The sequence below is a fragment of the Channa argus genome, chromosome 24 (assembly GCF_033026475.1).
Source record: "Channa argus isolate prfri chromosome 24, Channa argus male v1.0, whole genome shotgun sequence".
Classification (NCBI taxonomy): Eukaryota; Metazoa; Chordata; class Actinopteri; order Anabantiformes; family Channidae; genus Channa; species Channa argus.
This window is the reverse complement of record NC_090220.1, coordinates 10,474,941-10,490,173: the sequence shown is the minus strand read 5'-3', so window position 1 is coordinate 10,490,173 and position 15,233 is coordinate 10,474,941. Positions and strand designations below refer to the sequence as shown.

General features: G+C 37.6%; 1 protein-coding gene across 7 annotated transcripts in view; it reads right to left on the bottom strand.

The window, feature by feature from the left end:
* amot (angiomotin) overlaps window positions 1-13,490 on the bottom strand; it is a 59,549-nt gene extending 46,059 nt beyond the window's left edge. For 4 of the 7 annotated variants that reach the window (XM_067494597.1, XM_067494594.1, XM_067494590.1 and 1 more), the window contains exon 1: window positions 13,182-13,463. The gene's annotated coding sequence lies outside the window, so the exon portion shown is untranslated. The other 3 variants (XM_067494593.1, XM_067494592.1, XM_067494591.1) reach the window with 3 other exon arrangements.
* Window positions 13,491-15,233: the final 1,743 nt, after the last annotated feature.

Below are 15,233 nucleotides of genomic sequence, written 5' to 3'. Positions count from 1 at the left end.
GGGGTTAGACCTCACATCCTTCCATTCTTGTGCACACAATATCACAGGAATGCCTCTAGAGATTTCTTCAAATTTGGCAAAAGAATATTTATCAGGACTCAGATGAACTGTTTAGATATGCTGGGTCAAAATTCAAGGTCACTAAGACCTCACATCTTATCTCACGGAACAAAAGGGAATTTCTTCAAAATTTGCGAATTGTCCATTTTGGACTTAAGGGAATTCCTAAGGGGATTTTTTTCATTTGAAACAAGCATCCACTTGAATTCAAGAACAATCTCCTGAGGCTTTGGTGACCACAGGTCAGAAATCAAGTCACTCTGTCATCATCTCTGTTCCTTTTGTCGCTGCCATTCAACAAAAATAGAATATCGTAACCTTCGTGAAGTGATTATTTATCAAAGGTAATTAGTCTTAGCTATGTGTCCGCAACTGAGCATGTATATTTTGTATTATTAAGAGTTATCAATATTACCATTTATAATAGGCTTCGCACCAGAGCATCATAATAATGTAGCAACAATCGCAAAAATGTACACTCGTAATGCATTGTGCTCTGACATTTCCAAGGCCGCACTCCAATTGCTGCTAATGATTAGGCCTGTGCAGGTCAAAGGACTTGACTAAATGGTAAAATCTGCACTTATATAGCGCTTTTCTACCTATTGGCACATAAAGCGCTTTATATCACTTCTTATGCACCTATTCGCAATCACACACCAATGGGGGAGCTGCCATGCAGCTGGCCAACACTCACCGGGAGCAACTAAGTTGGGGTTCAGTGTTTTGCACAAGGGCACTTTGGGGATCGAACCAACAACTGCAGAATTAGTGGATGACCGCTCTACCTTCCTGCTCCACAGTTGCCCCTCCACGCAAGTTCTGTTTTTAACAGATAGTAATTGGGGGCTGTTGTTCAATGTGTTTTTACATTTGAACATACATGAAGAGATTTTTAGCTTGGCTCGTTTGTTCAGAAGAACATTTTGCAACTACAGTTTCTTCCTCAGCTTTAGCTGTGGAGTAGCTGGGTCTCAGCCGTCCCCCACCTAAACCAAAATAACAGGTAAGTTTGAAAAACACAGTTGTTTAAATGGTAAATGGTCTGCACTTATATTGTGCTTTTATACCTATTGTTACTCGAAGTGCATTACAATGCTTTTCATTCATCCATTCGCACTCACAATAACACACCGATGGGGGAGCTGCTATGCAGCTGGCCAACACTCACCAGGAGCAACTAAGTTGGGTGTCTTGCTTAAAGACACTTCATGTTATCGGAGAAACCAGGGATCAAACCAACAACAGTTGGATTGTGGAACTGTGGGAAAGAGGTGCAGGTGATTGCTAGTTTTGTGCATTGGAAGAGTGGGGACCAGTCTCAGGTCAAATGTATTCAGAAGTGCAAGGATGTCAGCTGCCCGAGGTTTTTCCAGGTGGATGTTTAGGTTTTCCGAGATGATGAGAGGAGGGCCATCTTAGGGAAGTGGGACAGCAGTATGTCAAGGTACTCACAAAAGTTACCCAGCTGGGTAACTGGTTGAGTGGTCCCAATCACGTGGACTGTAATTGCAGTAATCCGGATGGCATGGTATTCCATTGATAACAGACTGCTAAGGGATGCTATAGAGGAAAACTTCCATGTGTCAGTCATGTCCAGCCCCATCCTGATGGGTAAGGAGTGGGATAGAAGGTATAATTGGTGGAGAGCGCAGCTGGGGCAGCCGTGTTCTATGGAGTGATTGTGGTTTCTGTAACTCCCAGTAGTTGAACAGCTGACTGTGTAGTAAAAGCTCTAATAAAGTCAGCATTGTAGACTGCAGAATGGCAGTTCCACAGAGATAATCTTTGGTAAAGTTGGTTAATTTCTGATTAAGCCACAGTGTTACCCTTGTCAGTGTAATGTCAGTGTAACTAGTAACTATGTTCATTATATCAACTTGCAGACTAACCTAACCTTTTGTTCCAGTTTACATTTTGTAACATTCTGCAATGTATTCTTAATATTTGATATAATATCACATGACCTAATGGATATTTTTTAGTATTTGAATGGTAATCTCTTACATATCATTTTTCACTACTAAGTGTTTAGTGTTATCAATGATAACCATATTATCCTTATTATTACTTGATATGCACAAAGGTCCTACATGATGTCTAAATACATATACCCACAAATGATGTGCTGCTTTAAATGTCAGCAGATAATTACAGGTTCTGATACTTTCTGATCATTAATTATTTTACTTATATTGGTTAGCAAAATAATTTTCTACCAATGATGCTAAAGACTATACAGATATGTTGAGAAAACCTAACAAATCCCCCTTGAGCAAGCCCTAGTCGACAGTAGAAGAGGAAAAAATCCCTTTAAAGGAAGAAACCTCAAGCACAATCATTTTTAAAGTGAGCAGCTATCTGCCTTGAATGGTTGGGTGATTGGAAAATGATGAGAGAAAGGAGAACAGCAAAATAAAGCAACAAGGCAGGAAGGGAGGTTGTTGTTTGTGCACTTTATGGTAGTGCTAACATCCACCATCTCTCTCCATTTCCACCAAGTGTGTGTGAGTGAGTCAGGTATGTGTCTGGAATATATTTCTCCCCAGCCGATGTTCTTCTGAATACAAAACAAACCTTTCTTCATTTTATATTCCCTTGAAAACACTTATTACACTTAGTACACAAAAAAACAGAACAAAAAATAATTCCTTACTGTTGCTACTATTTACTGTAATTAATATTAAAGACTCCAGAATGTGTCCCTACTGTTCTGTGTAGTGGACTGCTTATCAGGAACACAGACCTACAATCAGTCCTCCTACATATACATAATAATGTTCAGTTTATGTGGAATCTGTTTATATCTGTGCTTTGTTTGTTGTTCTGTCGAATTTTATTACAGTATACTGAGTTGTCTCCATTACTGACCCCACCAAATATATCACTGAGGCTAGGCTAAATAACAAAAATCCATCTATGTACAGTATAAGTGCTGTGCAAATGAACAGCAACATGAAAGAAAGCATGAAGCACATTTATAATAAATAGAAAGGTAACGTTACAACATGTAATTTCACACTAACAATATATGTAAACGTAAAAAAGGGTAAATAAAGTTGCTGGGCCATTTAGTTTAAGCCTGTTTCACACATGAACTCTGAACAAAGTTGGTAAAATTCAGCCTCGGACATTGTCTGGAGTGGTGTTTCCGATGTAACGCACAGGGGGAGATTGCCCCAGTAACAATCGTTCAGACGTGTGAAAACCCACTTGATTTCTGTGCGTGATCAAGCGTGCACAGAAGGTGTGACATCATAGGACACTTAAAATTTGGGAAATAGTGTTTTCAGCTCTTCAGAGCTCTTCTATCAATCTATTAAAAAAAAGGTTCAATAATTAGACTATAACAGTAGTACAGTGATAGAAATGTCGTCAACATGCCCACTCTCTCGCTTTTAATCCTCCTGACGATTCGGGGCTGGACAATGTGCTACACCCACAAGTTTACGCACAAAGTAATACGAACATTGCACTAGGGGGCTTGAAGGATATAGTCCGGCCAATGTCGGAAGTGTCCCGGACTTTGCGATCACACATGCACAATATCAGGATAATGTCAGAATTCCAGTGCATGTCTGAAAGGGTTAACCTATTCAAGATTGAAGGTCTAGTCTTTTCAGATAGACCTTCAATACAACACAACATTAGCATAAAAATGTATTCCCCAGATCTCTGCACTGGTTTCCTGTAGCTGCTCACATTCAAGGCTCTGTCTCTTGACTACAGAGTGGTCAACAAAACAGCTCAATTGTTCCGTAAGATCGAAAATGGCTTTGATAATTTCAGTGTTCAGAGGCCAACTTATTCCCGACCTGGTTTATGCATACTTGGGTTTGAGCTATTACATTCAGTCTCAGGTAAAGGTAAACACAATCAGCAAACAGTTTCCTGTGGTTCAGACTTTTACCAGACGTTAACATACATTTGGGTGCAAAAGTTTGCATCACCTTATTTTAAAGTAAGTACTTTTCCAATAAACTGTATGTTGTTCCTAAAAGACATACAGTTTATAAATTGTATCTTGGACACTGTCAATTCTCATAATAATACTACAAACAGAGGAAGATAAAGTGTATATCCTGAAATCAAAAAGGATTTAAAGGCGTCATAAAATAAATTACAAACTCTTTATTTAGATTCAAAGGTGTTTTAGTATAAAACTCAGTGCTGAAAAAGAACAATTATGCTCCCCAGCATGGAAGGAGTCTTTTGTCTGGTCAACTACTACTGGATTAAATTATTTTTCATTTCCTCCATGAACACCGTAGATAACCCTAATCACGCATTCCACATTTTTTGATAATTAAACCATAAAAAGGAGGAATCTTTTATTATTTTTTAACATGCCCCTACCTCTGTCTCAGACAATTCTTGTTTTTTTCTAAAATCCAGCCTTCATGTAATCCGTCTGTTGTACTGGCTGTGTTTGTATGTGTTCCAGTAACTTTTAGGTGTCCTCTGTACGTTTCAGGAACCACACCTCTCTTTCTATTTTCACCCCCTTCCCCTCCACCTCCACCTCATTTTCCCTCACTCTGAGAGGTGGGGCTAGGTGGAGACAGGTAGATCTTGCAACCATTCAGTACTGAGCCACTCCTTCATACCTCTGCGCTAATGTAACTGCTTTACCAGTGTTTACTCTGCCAACCGTAAATGAGATCAATTATAGAGACAGAAACTTTTCTATTTACAGCTTGTCAAATCAAAGCAAATCCACTTTATGTGGATTTTAAACACAAATTTGCCTCTAAAGGCTTTACAACATGAAAAGATCTGACAACCCATCTTTAGACTCAAACAATAAATGGGCAAAACTAACATAAAAATACATTTAGCAGGGAAAAACCATATCCTTAACATTACAAAATTTTAAAATCAATAGCCCCAATTCCAATTCAAGTTAGAAGGATGTGTAAAACATAAATAAAAACAGAATGCAATGATTTGCAAATCTTGTCAAACCATATTTTATTTACAATAGAATATTAACAATATATCAGATGTTGAAACTGACAAATTTTACCATTTCATAAAAAATATTAGCTAATTTTGAATTTGGTGGCAGCAACTCATTTTAACAAGTTGGAACAGGGGCAACAAAAGTAAAGATGGGCAGAGATTCACCAATCTGCGACAAACTGTGCCAAAAAAATGTTGAACAATTTCAGAAAAACTTTCCTCAACATAAAATTGCAAAAACTTGGATATCCTACCATCTACAGTATTTAATATTATCAAAAGATTCAGAGTATCAGGAGGAATCTCTGTGCGCAAGGCACAAGGCCGAAGTCACGGTCTATGAAAACAATTTGCCATGCAATCCACAAATGTAAGTTAAAGCTTTATCATGCAAAGAAGAAGCCATATGTGAATACAATCCAGCCTTGTGCATTCCAGACCTTTCACCAATAGAACATTTGGCATATCTTAAAACAAATATTCCAGCCACAATAGTTACCATCTTGCATCAGACAAGAATGGGACATCAACTCCTAAAACACTTGCTACTACTCTCCTCACTTCCCAGATGTTTACAGAGAGTTGTCAAAAAGGGGGGATTCTACACAATGGTAAACATCACCCTCTACTTACTTTTTTCAAATGTATTGCAGCCATCAAATTCAAAATGAGATAATATTTTTCATGAAATGGTAAAATTTCTGTTTCACCATCTGATATGTTCTTTATGTGTACAGAACCTGCCCAATGTTTTGTTGTTGCTCTTTTATTTTCTCTCTCTACTTTCCATTCGGCCCAACCAGTCAAGGCAGATGGCCGCCCACCCTGATTCAGGTTCTTCTGGAGGTTTCCATTAAAGGGAGTTTTTCCTCTCCATTATTGCCTAGGTCTTGCTCAAGGGGGAATTATTGGGTTTTCTATATACATCTTTATAGTCTATAGACCTTATTCTGTAAAGTCACTAGAGATGACTTTGTTGTGAATTGGCGCTTTATAAATAAAGTTAAATAAAGTTGAATATGTTCTATTGTGAATCAAATATGGGTTGATGAAATTTGCAAATCATTGCATTCTGTTTTTAAAATGATTACACATCCTCAACAATTTTCTTTTGAATTGTGGTTTTACAATGTGCCTGTTTTTCTATGTTGTCTATTGTGTTAATCAAAATATGAATAGTAATTATTTTAAGCTGTCTACATAAATCTTGTAAGCTATCATATAGGTCATACGTAAAATATGTGTCTCCAGACCCTGTATATCATCTGATCACTTAGCAGCTGAGTGTTACTGATGGAGTAAGGTAAGTACTGATTTTTCACTTGCCCCCTTCCCGTTCTGCTGTAAATGAAGACTAAACCCAGCAACCTTCCAATCACAAGTTTACCTCTCTAGCCACTAGCCTACCATTACCCTATTAATCTTATATCAAAATCATAATTAAACTATGTTTCCAATAATGGTTCTTCTAAATCATTTCCTTTGTTGTTTTAAAAAAAATATATCAGACAGAGAAGAGAGCGATGAGTTAATACTGTTAGTTTCACTGCCCAGTGTCCCAAATCTCACTTTTACAATCCCAGACTTAAAAAAACGTTGTCCTAAATTAATTATCAAGTATTAAGTATTTATTTGCATTTTACATAACAAATAGCCTAATATCTTGTTTCAGTGGCTAGCATAATAGGAAACTGAATAAAAATTGTAAACTTAATTTAAACAGTTTTCTTTGATGTGAGATTTGTATTACACATCAACAGATGCAGAGATATGAGATATTTTCAGCCATCTTGGTCAAAATATTAATATCACAGACTTTATGGAAGCAATTTGTGAACATTTGGGGTTTTTAAGTTTTTGTGGAATTGACACATATCACACTTTGGAAAAGTGCTGTGTTTTATTTATCAATTCTCACCTTGAGGCAAAAATGTGAGTCAGATTGAATTAACTAGTTAGTTTAGACTGTACTTTATTGTCATTCAGTGTTGCTCACTTTCAATGGGCAAACAGGAGAAACAGAAAAAAAGATATAACAGTATATTTAAAAGAAAATTTGAAGTGGTCGACAGAAAGAAGAATCCATGGTTAGGATGTGTGGGGTCCCCGAGGATTTCCTGAGCTCTGGTCAGGGATCATTTCTCGGCAACATTCTAGATGAGAGGAAAGTGGGGGCCCAATGATCTTCTCTGCTCTCTCCACCACTCTACGGAGATACTTCCAGTCCAGTTCAGTGCAGCATCCTGACCAGACTGCAATGCTGCTCAGCACACTTTCTATGGTGCTTCAGTAGAAGGGAGGGAGGACAGGAGGGGGCAGGTGGGGTCTCCTTATCCAATACAGAAAGTGAAGGCACTGCTTGGCTCTTTTTGGAAGAGTGCCAATGTGCTGTATCCAAGACAGGGTTCATGATCTTTACCGAAAGGAATTTAGTGCTGCTGACCACCTCTACTGGTGCATTATTGATGAGGAGTGGTGCGTGACTTGCTGATTATTCCTGAAGTCAATAATGATTTATTTCATTTTTTTCCCAACATTCACGGTTAGCAAATTTATTTGCTACACACCAGTCTACAAGATAGTTTACTTCCTGTATATAAGCATGGTCATTGTCACCCTGTTAGAAACCCACCACTGTTGTGTCATCCTCATGTGGTTGAAGATAGACCTGGCAAAGCAGTCGTGGGTCATCAAGTTGAACCGCAGCAGGCTGAGAACACAGCCCTGCTGGGAGCCTGTGTTTAGGGTGATGTAGATGTAGCTGTTTCCTCCAACCCTTACATATTGGGGTCAAAAAAGGGAGTGCTATAGCCCCAGAGTTTTAGCTTTATTACCAGATGTTGTGGGATGATGGTTTTAGATGCTGATGAGAAATCACATTCACACATGTGCATTCCTTCTCTCCAGATGTTCCAGACTGAGATGAAGTGCAGATGAGATGGCATCTTCACCAGAGTGATTTTTGCGCACTTCATCACGATGTGGAGTGTTACAGGGCAATCGTTCAGGCTTGTGATTGTGTGCAGTTTTGGCACTGGTATAATGGCTGTAGTTTTAAAACATGGTGTTACAACTGCCTGATCCAGTGAGATGTTACAAATGCAAGTGAAAAATTAAGCCAGTTGGTCAGCACAGTCCTTTAGTACACATCCTAGAATGTTGTCAGGGCCAGTTGTTTTATGTACATTTAGTTCACCTGATTTTTGTTGGGTCCAGTCTGAGTGTCGCCTTTTCAGGATGGGGGGGCAGTCTTCCTTGCAGTAGTGGTATACAGATCTTTAAACCACCCAAAATATATATTGAATTCATTGAGAAAGGCTGTACTGTTCTCATAGGGTGGAGGAGCGGCTTTACAGTCTGTGATGACCTGGATACCTTGTCACATACGTCTAGAGTTCATAGGGTCCTGGAAGAAGTCTTGGGTTTTCTGACCATAGGTCCATGTTGTACTGCTTATGCCATAATTAGGTTTGCTCTTGTTTACCTAGTCTAAAGGCGTTCTATAGGAACAGAATTCTTAAGAGACTGGGTTGCAAATTTACTTATTTTTGTTTTTATTCTTTTGGATGGCTTTGCACACACTTAACAATCTTTAGCAAGCTGTTCATCATAACAACCAGAGCAGCTCCAACCGTTTTCTGAACATGACATATTTGTCTGTGTAAAAGATGGATGGATGGACGGACGGATGGATAGATGGACAGGGTCTTTAGGGGCGACTGTGGCGCAGGAAGGTAGAGCGGTCATTCACCAATCTGGCAGTTGTTGGTGCAGTTCCATCCTTGGCTCCTCCAGTCACATATCCAAGTGTTCTTGAGCAAGACACTGAAGCCCAACTTAGTTGCTCCCTGTGAGCGTTGGCCAGCTGCATAGTAGCTTCCCCATCGGAGTGTGAGTGCTAATGGGTGAATAAGAAGCAATGTGAAGCACTTTGAGTGCCAATAGGTAGAAAGGCAGTATATAAATGCAGACCATTTAAATTTAGATTTAGATTAAGCAGGTACTGAAGTTGCTTCTTTGAAAAAAGGTGTCTTTAACCACATCTCTGTTAAAGCATCAGTACTTTGGTGATTTTAACATGAGGAGCTCCTTAAACTTAAAATAAATTGTATATCTCATTAAAACCAAATAGCAGTAAATGCGCAAAAATAAGGGAAGTATGTTCAACATGTAAATAAACTAATTTAATTGAATACTCTCAAAAAGTTTCTGGTTATTTACTGTATTTTCCTGCAAGCTGCAATTTAAACCAATTGTGTTTAACCTTTGGAGCAGACCCATGAGTGATCAAGTGTGCTTGACTCATGAAGGACATGTATCTGACATGTAATTGCGAGCATGAAGCAAGAGGAGCTCTGCAAACATTCAGTGCCTATTATATTAGTTTAGGAGGTGAGCATTTTCTTTTAGCTTTTGAAGGAAAAGCATGTCAAAGGTTTACGCACATGACTGTTGGAAATTTAATGTGTTACATTAATATAAAAAAACAAGGTGGACACTTTATTTGTAGCGTGGATCAATGTAATATTGCTTCAAGAAGTTATGGTAAAGTTTGGAAACAGCATCTAATGAAAAACAAAATTACCTGTTCTCTGGTTCACCTAAGAGGTTGTGCAAACTTTAAAATCAATCATGCTACGCAAAACGTTACAATACAAAAATATTTTAACTAATTTCAAAACACATGAATCAATGTTTAGAAAATACTGCAGACTGTGAAATTTATTTTTTACTTTCCCGTTGATGTCAAGTCCTGCTTCCTCTAAATGCACTGTGTTGTAACATGTCCCCCAGTACAGTGGAGTTGCTCATTTATGCCCTAAATCAGTTTTAAGTGCTTTAGACAAATAAATTACATTGGATCACTCTGGATTCATACATATTACAGCATTTCTGTTTTTTTGTGTCTGACTACTGGGTTTTTAAAAACAGTCGCCACAGCAGATCATTGACCACTTGTTACTTTGGCACAGTTTTACGCCAGTTGCCCTTCCTGATGCAACCTTCCCCAATTTCTACTGGGCTTGGACCGGCACTGCACAGCTGGGGAGGGGAATTGGCTGTTAGGGGTTCAGTGTCTTGCCCAGAGACACTTTGACATATTAGCTGGGACCGGGGATCAAACCACTGACCCTGTGGTCCATGGACGACTGCCTTACCAACTGAGCTACAGACGCCCCCCAACAACTTATTTCACTATATTTCAAAATCATGTAAATCACTACATAAAATCATGTACTGCTAGTTTGCATGTCAGCTATTTTTACAAGATAAGTTTGAGTTTAACATTTTATATATAAACTGATCATCTTATGAAATATTCATGTTAAATATGCATTTAACTACCTGAAAGTATATTTACAGTACCCTACAAAAGTGTGGCAAGGTAAATAATTTGTTTTTGCTGTACTCTGAATACATTTATATTTATAATACAGCGGCATAGAAGATGGCATCTTTGTATCAGATCATCCCCACTATATCACTTCCCAAAGCATTTTGGCATATAGACATATTTTTTGGTACAAACTTCTTGTTTACAATAACCGTATCAAGCTTGTGACTCAGTGGCATCACCAATCTGTTGTTTTATCCTTTGATACGCTTTTCCAGGCTATTATTATGTTAAGTTTAGGTTTAAGTTTGCATCCCCTTACATTAAAATCACATGCAGGGGGATGCAAACTCAACCAATGCACATTAAGCTAGTCCAAATCTTCTTTTATCATCAGAAGTAACAAAAATGGTCAAATATTATATGTAATAAATATAAGCATAGGTATAGTAAAACAATGAAAATTACATTGGTGCAATGACTTTATTGTGAATTGCCGCTATATACTGTAAATTAAGTTACATTTAATGGATTTGCTAAAGGTTGCACCCCCTTAAATCTGTATCAAAGTTTAACTGTAAATATTTTAAATTGGTGCCTTTATATGACGTTTCTTGTGAATTGCTGCAATATAAATAAAGTTGAATTCAAGTTTATTCAAGTTTGCATCCACCTAAAAATCTATTCAAGTTTAACTGTAAGTAATTTATAAAGGTGTATTTCTACTAGCTCAATGTGCATTAAATATTATTTCAATGAAACAAAATCTTCGTTTTACTCTTTTTGACATTTCAAAATAATGGAATGCAAAATGCAAAACCAATCCGCATATTAAGCCAGTAAGTTACTCATGGCATCAATTACGATTGAATAATTTGTTGCCAGCTGAGACATATTGCAAGCTGAGAATTATTAATCACTACAGTAATTATCTAATAAAAGGTTCTATTTGTTTAGTTAAATCCAGGTGGTGACTTTTTTTGGCCAGACAATTTATATCAGGAATACTGGTCAGCAGAAAGAACCTTACAATGTCATTTTTTTAACTCTGTGCAGCCCCTTATAGTAAAACTAAAAGGTTCATAATAAGGCCAAGTATCACAGAAGGCCAGATGTATAGGATTTGTGGATAATGCAAAAGATTTACGCATCTACTTAGAAGCTGAAGCTGCTAAATCGTCAAAGAATATATCATAAGCTACATGTCAACAGTGCCATATGATATAATCCTAGGTTTCAGTAACCACCTTGTCCAATGTAGTTTATGTGCTAACCAGAAAAATAACCTGGTGACATTATAATACTGTAATGCCTTGAAGTAAATATGCATGCTTAAACAGTTTTCTTCATATGCATAAATAATTTTTGCACAAATAGATACAAAACAGCTACCCAACTTTACAAAACTTGGAAAATTGGACACAAAGTTTTGACCTTTGCTAACCTTCAGATATTTAGCTAGCAGCTAAACATCTTTTGAGACAGATGATCAAAAACTATAAAATTCACTAGAACAATCACACACTAAGTAACTACAACAACACAAAACTATTAAATAGCCTCTGCATATTGGTCCAATCAAGAAAACCAGTTCCTTATTTACTCTTGTTTATTCTGCCACTCGGTCACACTCTCTTTTTCTCATCCTCTCTTCCTCCAGCATCCCCTAGTTGGGACTCTTGGCCCCCTCTTATTAGGGATTGTGCTTTACATTCACATTGCTTCACCTTTACTCATTTACAATCACATGCACAAACTCACAGTTAAACCAACTGTTGTATGACTGCTGTCCCTCCAGAGCCACAGTGACCCCTACTAGTTGTCTTGTTCGGTCAGTTATTTAAAGTGTGTAAATATATGATTCCTTATTGTTCATTACTGCTACTTCTGTTAATGTGGCTATGCCTAATATTTAATTATAGTTATACTTATGTAATTATAGTTGGATGTTAGTTTAACTCATGAGTACCATTTACCCTGATCACTGAATTCTATTTTATCCTATTTGAACTGAGAGTTGGTGTAATTTATCTAAAATGACAATTTATTAATATTTTTACAACTTAACTGATAAATGCAGTTTTCAGATAAATACACAGATTTGTCCCAGCCACCAAAATGGGTGACGATTCATTGGGTCAAAGGTCACCTCAGGTTGTACGAACAAAATGACTTTATAGAGTAAACAATTTTGTCAACCAGCCAATCCAGTAAAATTACTTTACAAAGGCTCATGTTAATACAGACAGGTATGTAGTTAAGATACAGCCACAAAAACTTTGTTTTGTGTTGTTTAATTTATTTGAAGGAAAAACTAAGGCATCCAAACTAGTTACTTCAGTCATCAGATCAAATGAATCCAGCGTGAATAACAACGAGATTAAACAACTCAAAAAGCACAACTATTTACCGAAACAGCAAATAACGCTTTGTTCTGGTTGTCTTACCACACGCACAAAAATACCATCCTAAGTAATAGCATTAATGTGGGAACATAAATATTTCCCTCTGTTAATCTATTACGGTATTTAAAAAAATAATTCACTACAGCAAAAGGTGCAAGTAATCGGTGTCGACGTCCGTTAGGCCTGATCTTAAAAAAACATCTTTATTTGCAAATACGACCAGTCTTCTTAACTGTTAAACTGGCCCCACTTACCGTATCTCTTTTAGCCTACGCCTACAGGACCATAACTTCAGCGGGGCCGCTAAGAGACCCACTGTTTTAACAGGAGGGAAACACTTTCTGGAGAAAACAGACCTAGACACAACGCTTGCACACACTTCCAACTTTTTAACTACACGTCAGTAAATTCGGTTTTACCTCTTTCCGGGGTTCTAACGTTTTCCTTCCCGGTCTTGCAACACGATAAAACATCCTTTCTGTTAATTTTCTTCTTTCCAGCGGAAACTTACTAAAGCGACTCTTTTGGTGTCACAAATCCCTTGGTCTACAATAACAGAACTTTTTTTCGCAGGTCACTGATTGGTCTCGAAGTTAATTGTAGTCGTTTCTATGGAAAAAAGAAGCTTGTTTGCGACGGAAATGTATTCATCCTTCCCCACAAATGTCACGTTTAACTGTAAAAATGAGAAGTGGTAGGAAACCCACCTCCTCTTCCCCCGCGCCTGGTCTGCAGTATGAGAGGAATGTCTCCCTCCCTCCCCCTCCCCCTCCGCGTTCTTCCATCCAATGGAATTTGGACGGAAGAGTTTTTTTAGTGCGGGGGAAAAAAAAAATCTATGTATTGGGGAAACCCCTCCTCCTCTCCTTCTCCAACTGTCTTTTATCGCATAAATCTAAATATTAATAAACATATGCAACAGACCGCCGGATTAGTAGCTCATAAATACATGACTAAACTGTTTAAATTGATTTTGTTTCTTTTTAAATGAAAAGGGATTACGAAGAAAGACAAAAGAAATGACAGAGGGCTTTATATGGTGGCCCTGAGGTACAACATCAAAATATTTTATATACTTTCTTTTGTTATCATTAGTAGGCTATTATGTCACATAGAAATATGTAAGTGCTGATTCTGAATAAATACTTTTCAGTTAAAAACCTCCAAATAAAAAATAAATATCACATAAATATGGTAAATGGTCTGCATTTATATAGTGCTTTTCTACCTATTGGTACCCAAAGCACTTTGCACACTGCTTCTAATTCACCCACTCACACTGCTATACACCTGGCCTACACTCACAGGGAGCAACTAAGTTGGGGTTCAGTTTCTTGCTCAAGGACACTTTTACATATGACCGGGGATCAAACCAACAACCCTGGGGTTGGTGATCAACTCCTCTACCTCCTGTGCCAAACAGAATATGACACTGGGGATGTACCAGATGCACTTCTTAATGTAGTCTAGAGCCCCTAGCGGTCATGTAGTGGAAAAATATATTTATGTGATGAGCAAATTTAGTGCAATAATTATTTACACATGTATTTCATAATTTACAAACCCAAATAAAGTTTTATGCGGTGCAAATAAAATTTGCACTTGCATCTGAATATTTGTGTATCTGAATTGTTTTGCAAAAAAATTTCATTTGTTGATCTCATCTTATGGATACAAATCATCTAAAACATATTTTTGCTTTCTATGAGTGACTGAGCAAGATCATTGCTTGTTTTACTAAGCAGTCAAATCTTTATGCAAGAGTGGCAAAGAGAAAAAAGGCAATTTAAATGTCAGATAGAGATTATCAGAAGGTATGTGGGAGATTAGTGAACTAGAATTTGTTTCTAAGGTCATAGGAGCCTAAACTTGAGGTTCAGCCTACACCCTAGTACTGGTAGAGTACCTGGGCATTTGTATGTACAGTCTGCACAAGCTTGTAACTCCTTCAGAGGAGTTATCCTTCCTGCTGAGTCATTCAGTTTTTAGGCAAAGTGAATACTCACTATAGTTTACATTCCTACTACTCCTTATCACAGAGTGCAATAACGTTAACTCTAGTGCAATTGTATGTTTGTTTGTTGATTGTATACTTATATGTACCGTATATTGACTTTTTTTTTTAATCCTGTGCAGAAATTCTTGCTGAACATTTGCACAATTTTTCTGATGAACGAATAAAGCTTTATCTTTTTCCATTTTTTTGTCCTTGTTTTTCCTGTCTGCTGTTGGTGTGTTGCTACCGAGTCCCTTTTTGGCTAGCTACAGGTTTTCAGTGCATGGTTGATGTGATTGTATTCCTTATATTTTTTCTCAAACCTAGTTGGCATCCTCTCAGCCCAGTAGTGTGGGGTTTAATCCCTCCCAGTTTGTGCTCCAGAGGGTGATGTGGTACAGAGTAAATATTAATCTCCGTGTGGGTTTTCTGTATACTTCAATGTTGAGGCTTCTGTGTTCTTCAGTGTATACAG